The sequence below is a fragment of the Cervus canadensis genome, chromosome 11, assembly GCF_019320065.1.
Source record: "Cervus canadensis isolate Bull #8, Minnesota chromosome 11, ASM1932006v1, whole genome shotgun sequence".
Taxonomy (NCBI): Eukaryota; Metazoa; Chordata; class Mammalia; order Artiodactyla; family Cervidae; genus Cervus; species Cervus canadensis.
In genome coordinates this window covers 43706522-43714806 of record NC_057396.1, presented here as the reverse complement: position 1 = coordinate 43714806, position 8285 = coordinate 43706522, and positions in this window count along the sequence as shown.

The following is an 8285-nucleotide window of genomic DNA, read 5'->3' as shown; positions in this document are numbered from 1 at the left end:
ATGAGATGTGAAAGGAAAGAAGGTTCCTGTCTGTTTGTCTAAGGAGAAAGCTTTCTAAGAATAAGTATCTGAATTTGCCAAGTGAATGGATAATAATCCATCTCCTTATTTTTGTGTTTTTTTTTTTTTTTGCAGAATTCCAAAACTTTTCAGGTCAAATCACCATCCACATGAGTTTTTCATCTCTAGGTTCTCTGTATAACTCATATCTCAATAATGTCAAGTTCCAAGAATGAAAAAATACTAGTGGAAGCTGGTGCAATTTTCCAGAAAACTGCATTAGGCGAAAGCAATAATCTGGAACCAGATGACTGAAACTGCTGTTTTTAATTGTGAATGAAATTTCAACATAATAACTGATTTAACCATGGAAAAACCACTGTATATTTACTTTATTCCATAAAATCTGCTTTCTCAACAACTTCTTAAAGACAAGACTGTAAAGTATATCACAAGGTCAATAATATTATGGGTTGTAAGCCTCTGTGTCTTATGAGAAACAGTGACCTGGAATCTGACCAGGTATCTTCTTGTATGAATTTTCCTCATAATTGCTTGCTTCTCAATGAATGTTTTGTCTCTTTTTTCAAAAAGACTTTAAAAGTTTGCACATATTGGAGGAAGAAGTAGAGTAATGAGATTTATAATATATTATAACAAGTGTAATTCTATGAGTACAGGGTTATACACAGCAATGTTTATCTTTTTGCTTTTGAGCCGAAATAAAATGAGATTGAACAATAAAATAATTGAACATTTTCTGAAAAAATTCAACGTCTTCCTAAATTAAAATGAAGGTGAGAGATTATGAATGTATTTTTATAGCATTGTCACAGATATCATAAAAAGAATTTCAAAGTTGATTCTCCTTAACCAACTTCCAAAATTCTACATTACTTTCCCCTGATGCTACTAATTTACACTAATTTATTTCCATTCTCTAATTGATCTTTTAGTATTTTTCATTTTATAAATGCATACAAAAATCACAAAATCATCCTATTTGCATATTTAATTTCTGTGTTCCTCTGGATAGTAAAATGTATTAAAGATTGCCAGTATTCATTCTCTCCACTTGCTCATCCCAAAATATTCTTCCCAACCTCTGGCTTTCTCCAGAATTCCTTCCACCTCAGCATTTCACTGAAATTGTTTTTGTCAGTTTCACCAATGACTTTATATTAAACTTGGTAGGTCTTTCTCTATGTCAACCTTGTCATAGTTTTCATCTCTTCTGAATACAATTGATTCATCTCTTTGTCTAGAAACACTTTCTTTGCTTGACTTCTCAAGTGCCACACATTCCAAGTTGTTCTTCATTATCACTGAACATTTTCAACAGTGTCATTTGCCTGTTCTTTTCTTCTGGATTTACCATGGTTTCAGGTCTCTCCATTTTGCACTCTTTCCCTCGGCCTTTCAGTATAAATGGCTATAAATATCATTGTATGGTGATGACTCCCAAGTTGATAGACTCATTGATAAATTTATTAAAGCTCAGGTGTGTGCCCAAGGTGAGGTAAGTTTCATGATACCTTTTTATTAATGGCACATTAATTGTGTCATTTCTGGGACCATTTCCTGTTCTGTTTTTACTTTAATGTGCTTATTTCAGTCCTAATCTTCAGTCCTGTCAGTCATAGCAACCACTATGGTGTGTTTGACATGTTCTTTGATTTGTAAATGACTTACAATAAGCCACTTACTGTATGTTTATTTTAGAAACATATCCATTTTTACTGTATTAAACATCACTTACTTTTAACTGAATTTTTGGAAATGTACTTTTGCTATTGTCTGTACTTCATTTCTTGCTTCTAGTTATTTTATAGACTTTCATAACATGCAACCAACACTATTTTCTTAATCATTTCCTGACTATGGATATCTAAACTTTTTTCTTCTCTCTGTCACCAGAAATAATGCTATGATGAACATTTTTCTCATATGCACACATACATCAGACATATATACACATGTGTACATATTCATGAAACATGGAATGTGATATTTTATTCCAAATATATGCAGAGAAGTGGGTTTTCCTACTCATAATCTCTGCACATTGCCTTTAATGAAGCAGTCTTTAGATTGGTGGCCATCTTTTCAATAAAAATTATGGAAACCAGAAGACAATGAAATTATATTTCTGGAGTACTGAAAAATTATTTTCAATTTAGGATTATAATCTGATGAAAATATCCTTCAAAAATAAGATTAATGTTTATTAATATAGACAAAAGTATGTTATTCAGAACATAGAATAGTGATTACTCATGGAAGACAGAATAACGGAATTTAATAAAACCACCAGAAAAAAAATGAGAGTAATTTGAAGAACATATACTAATGTCTCAACATATACTAAGGTCTAAACAAATGTAGAGGTAAAATATATATAGTAATAATTACACAAATGGCAGGAAAGAAGTTAATGGAATTAAAATCTTGTAATATGCTAACACAGTTAAAGTGATAAGTGTACTGTTTTAACATACATTGATAATTAAAAGATGTATATTGCAAAATCTAAGTTAATCTTTGCACCAACATGAAGAAATACATAACAAAAACCAAAGTTAGAGAAAATTGCAACAATAAAAATAATAACAGCTATTTCATTGGTCCAAAAGTAGCAAGAAGAACAAAGGAAAAAACATAGGTGAGATTAAATTAAAACAGTAGGAACACAGTACACCAGTAAATTTGAAAACAAAAGTCAACAATTATAATAATGTAATTTGACTAAACAATTGAAAGAAAATGAAATGAAAGATGAGAATATATCCTCAATAAAAATATATGTGACTTAAAAACATGTATTGTATGTATAAATACAGGAAAAGTTTGTGTGGCTATAGCAAAGTAGATTTTAACACAATAAATATGAGGTGTGATGATTTTAATACAACAAATATTAGGTGTGATAAAGTGAAGCATCCTGTAATATTTATAGTAACAATTCAACAGGAAAATATAAAATAACTAAATTCACATGTACTTAATATAATTACAGACATCTTTGCTTTTATACACACATACATAGAAGAAAGTGTTAGAACTAGAAGGAGAAATCACTAATCCACAGTGAAATTATAGATCTTTCAACATGTGCTCTCAGTACGTGAAGAACAAAGAGCTAGAAAGCTCTAAATGGCTGCAGAAGGTCTGAAGAAGATAAGCATTTTAACCCAATTAGTCAATATAGAAAATAATATCCAATAGTTCTAAAGTAGTTTTTATTTCTCAAATGCAAATACATTTGCCAAAATAAACAGTAACAGAATATTAGAAACTAATTTATGCCAATGCTCTTTAAAATGTAGATGAAATAGATATATATTTAAAACAATACAATTGATGTAAGAAGTGGAAAGTTATAGTAGTTATAGACCTATTAAGAAATTTAATCAGTTACATAAAAATCCCTGTAAGCATTTGTGTTTGTGTGTGTGTACATGTATATGCCAGAGGTTATATGATAATAAATTAAAACCAAGTTGGATTTATTCTAGGAATTCAAGGTTAGTGAGAACACAAAATGTTTTCAATTTAGAATATCATGAAATAAATTTAAAGAGAAGAAAAATCATATTATTTCAATAGACAAAGAAAAAAATTGTTCAATTAAGCATACATTCATGATAAAAACAAAGTAAGCTAAATTTGGAAGGGAATTTCCTTAACTTGATACTAAAAAATCCCTGAAGCTAACATCCTATTTATTGATGAAATATTAAAATCATTCTTCACAAGGATAAAACAAAAACATCAATTGTTCACTCTTCTATCCAACATTTTACTAGAGTTCAAGCAATAGAACAAAATAAAGAAAGGAAGTAAAATAAATTTGATATTCAAAGATATGAAGCAAATGAAAATGGAAATACAGCACACCAAAACCTAGGGGATGCTGCAAAAGCAGTTCTAAGAGGAAAGATTATAGCAATAAATTCAGAGATTTCAAAAAAAAATCTCAAATAAACAACCTAACTGTATACCTCCAGGAATCAGCAGAAGGGATTAATTAAATTAAATGCAAAGTTAACAGAAGGGATACAATAACAAAATCAGAGTGGAATAAGTAAAATGGAAACCAGAAAAAAACAATATGAGAAACCAAAAACTAAGTTTTTGAACAGATATACAAAATTGACAAGGCTTTAGCTAAACTAAGAAAAAAGAGACAGGACTCAAAAAAGTAAAATCTAAAAGAAAGCTCTCTGATATCACCAAATACACAAAATCATAAGATATCACAACTGATATCACCAAAATACACAGAATCATAAGAAATAACTAGAACAATTATATGCCAACAAATTGTATAAGCTAGAAGATCAAATAATATACAGGCCATTTATTGTTTTATCTTCAAATTGTTTCTTTGCTCTCTGGGACTACTTTTTTGAAAAAATTTTAACTGAAGGATAATTGCAATATTGTGTTAGTTTCGCCATACACCAACATGGGTCAGCCATGGGTATACATACGTCTTCTCCCTCTCCAACCTCCCTCCCACCCCATCCCACCTTCTAGATTGTCACAGAGCCCCAGTTGGAGTTCCCTGAGTCACACAGCACATTCCCAGTAAAAAATAACATTTTACATATGTTAGTGTATATGTTTCTATGCTACTTTCTCCATTTGTGGGACCACTTTTCCATATGCTGGCTAAACAGTTTTCACATGGATGCTTCAGAGGCACCTCATGCTTCACATAACCTAACTTGAACTCTTTCTTGCCCTGTAATTTGCTCTTTTTCCAGTCTTCTTTAAAGAATGTGAATAGCATCACCTGTAATTCCACTGCACATACCAAGAAATTAGAATTGTTCCCCATGTCTCCTGCATTTCTTGCATTGCAGGCAAATTCTTTACCACTAGTGCCACCTGCGAAGTGCACTTAGGTATAAAAATGATCAATTTTTTTTCTAACATATCTTCCTAATCTATCTGCTTTTATTCATCTTCACTTCCCCTATCCCGATTCAAGGCACAGTCATCTCTCTCTTGGATTACTGCTGCCTATCTGATCTATATCCCTGTTACATTTAATCTCATCTTCACATTGCTGCTATTGTGAAATCTCCACTTTCAGTGGTCCCTTACTATTTTAACATTAATTTGCTTGTAAGTTTCTGGCCTCTGTTATCTTAACAGCACTATTTCCCACCGTATCTCATTCTCCACCATATCTCAGAGCTAATGCCATATTTATACTCTTTCATTACATTGAATATGCCAAGATCCTTCTCATTTGGGCATCTGAAACTTCCTAGAATATTTCATCTGTTTCTCTTTTCCCCCACTAAAAATATGCCATTTTAAACTCATATTGAAATACTTGTTATCAACATAAATTGGTATTGCTTCAGGAAATCCTTCTCTGACACCAAAACTAAGTTAATTCTTTTCATTTTAAGTTCTCAGATCTCTGGGTACTTTTGTTTCAAAGCACTTCTTCAATCTATAATAATGTTTGCTTGATTATTTACCTAATATTTTATCCTTAGGCCCCAGCTAGATCACAATTTCCATGAGAACAGGGACTATGACAGGATTATTGGTCATTTTCTCCCTACCATGCATTTTCAGTTCAGTTCAGTCACTCAGTCATGTCTGATTCTGTGACACCATAGACTGCAGCACGCCAAGCCTCCACGTCCGTCACTAACCTGGAGTTTACTCAAACTCATGTCCATTGAGTCAGTGATGCCATCCAACCATCTCATCCTCTGTTGTCCCCTTCTCCTCCCACATTCAATCTTTCCCAGCATCAGGGTCTTTTCAAATGAGTCAGTTCTTCACATCAGGTGGCCAAAGTATTGGAGTTTCAGCTTTAGCATCAGTCCTTCCAATGAAAATTCGGAACTGATTTCCTTTAGGATGGGCTGGTTGGATCTCCTTGTAGTCCAAGGGACTCTTAAGAGTCTTCTCCAACACTATGCATTTTCAGTACAATAGCAATTCAGTATATATTTTGGGGTCAATGAGTACTTTCTACATTAAGAGGATTTTTTTTTCTTTTGAGTGCAACATCCTAACTATAGAATTTAGCAACATGTGAATTTTTGTACTCAACAATTCAGACGCTCTAATAAAATTACCCACCTCTATAGAGAATATGGTCAAGGCTATGGTTTTTCCAGTAGCCATGTATGGATGTGAGAGTTGGACTGTGAAGAAAGCTGAGTGACGAAAAATTGATGCTTTTGAACTGCAGTGTTGGAGAAGACTCTTGAGAGTCCCTTGGACTGCAAGGAGATCCAACCAGTCCATCCTAAAGGACATCAGTCCTGGGTGTTCATTGGAAGGACTGATGCTGAAGCTGAAGCTCCAATACTTTGGCCACCTCATATGAAGAGTTGACTCATTGGAAAAGACCCTGATGCTGGGAGGGGTTGGGGGCAGGAGGAGAAGGGGATGACAGAGGATGAGATGGCTGGATGGTATCACCGACTCGATGGGCATGAGTTTGAGTAAACTCCGGGAGTTGGTGATGGACAGGGAGGCCTGGTGTGCTGCGATTCATGGGGTCACAAAGAGTTGGACACGACTGAGCTACCGAACTGAACTGAACTGAACTGAGCATTGTGTAACTTTTTTCATCCTTTAACTTTTAACCTATTTGTGTCTTTTTACTTCAACAGTACCATTACTATTAAAAATGACTATTGAAATGGTTAACTTAAGTCTGTCATTTTTACTTGTTTTTTTATTTATCATGTGTTCTTTGTTACCTTTGCTGCTGCCGCTGCTTCTTCTTTTTTTTTTTTTTTGCCTTCTTGAGGATTAAATAACTATCATGATTGCATTTTATTTTCTAGCTTAGCACAGTTGCAAGAAGAAATAAACAGAAAATCTGATAGTGGAAGATGTGAATACACTATTTTTTTTTTCCAAGACAAATCAAGAGTATACACAAAAACTAAACCTAATAAATGAGATATTTATGAACATACACTGAGCATATACCTCAATAACAGACAATATTCATTCTTCTCAGGGACATGTGAAAAATTAACAAAAAATCATGCTCTTATAAAGGAGATTACACATTACCATCAGCAAGCCCTGTAAAGAGAAATAAAAGAAGCAACTCTCATCACAGTGAATCAAAACTAGTAATATAAAATTTTAAAATAGCATTTTAAATAAGTAACCAAGAGCATAACTAAATGACAATAAGACAACAGTTTCTTATCAAATTGGCACATAACTTTTGGAATGGAAGAGGAGGGCTCCAATACAAAATAGAAATTTGTCTTGAGTAATAATCAGATCAGAAATGTAAAAGTTTCACATATGGGTCCATTGCTATAGAGCTTTTAAAAGGATCTATAATATTAGATTAGGGTATCTTTAAGTAAATTATGAACTTTTATTCAATTATAATAATTCTAATGAAAATGGACTCATAAATGTCAAATAAAAATACCAGTGTATATTGTAGCATATTATGATTTTTTTGTTAAAGCATAGATAATAAATGTATATATAAATATATTTTATGCATGCATTTTTTAAAAATCAGGATAAAATACATAAGTTTCCTTTAAGTTGTAGACTATGGGTGCTTTTTAATATCTTCTTTAAATACCTCCTGTTTTTCCAAATTATTCAATATATGTTGACAGTACTTTTATTATCTATTTTAAGTAGATAAAAATAGAATCAGTTATCTTTAAAATTACTACTATTATCATGATTATTATTCTAAGGATATATACTAATATAATTTCCTAACTTAATCTGTAAGTATAATAAGCTTAAACTGTTGATGACTTTCTTTTCTTTTTTTTTTTGATGACTTTATTTTCTAGTCCACCATAATGTTTATCACTTCCCTTACTTGAAAGTAAACTTTATAAAGCAGGGCCCATGTTCATATACTTCCTAGCTTAGCTTGGAGAGTAGAAAATTCTCAATAAAAATTATTAAATGGGGAGATAAACTAATGCATGAATAAAAGAAGAAATTTTAAAAAATAAATCAAGGTATGAATGAAAGAGAGTCCATACTCAATTGCTTTTGATATGTTTTCCAAAGGACAGTGGGTAAGAGGGAAATATCGCTGTTGTTTAGTTACTAAGCTGTGTTAGACTCTTTTGTGACCCCAGGGACTGTAGCCCACCAGGGTCTTCTGTCCATAGAACTTCACAGTCAAGAATACTGGGGTGGGTTGCCATTTCTTCCTCCAGGGGATCTTCCTGACCCAGGAATTGAACCCATGTCTCCTGTGTGTCCTGCATTGCAGGCTATTCTTTACTGCTGAGTCACCA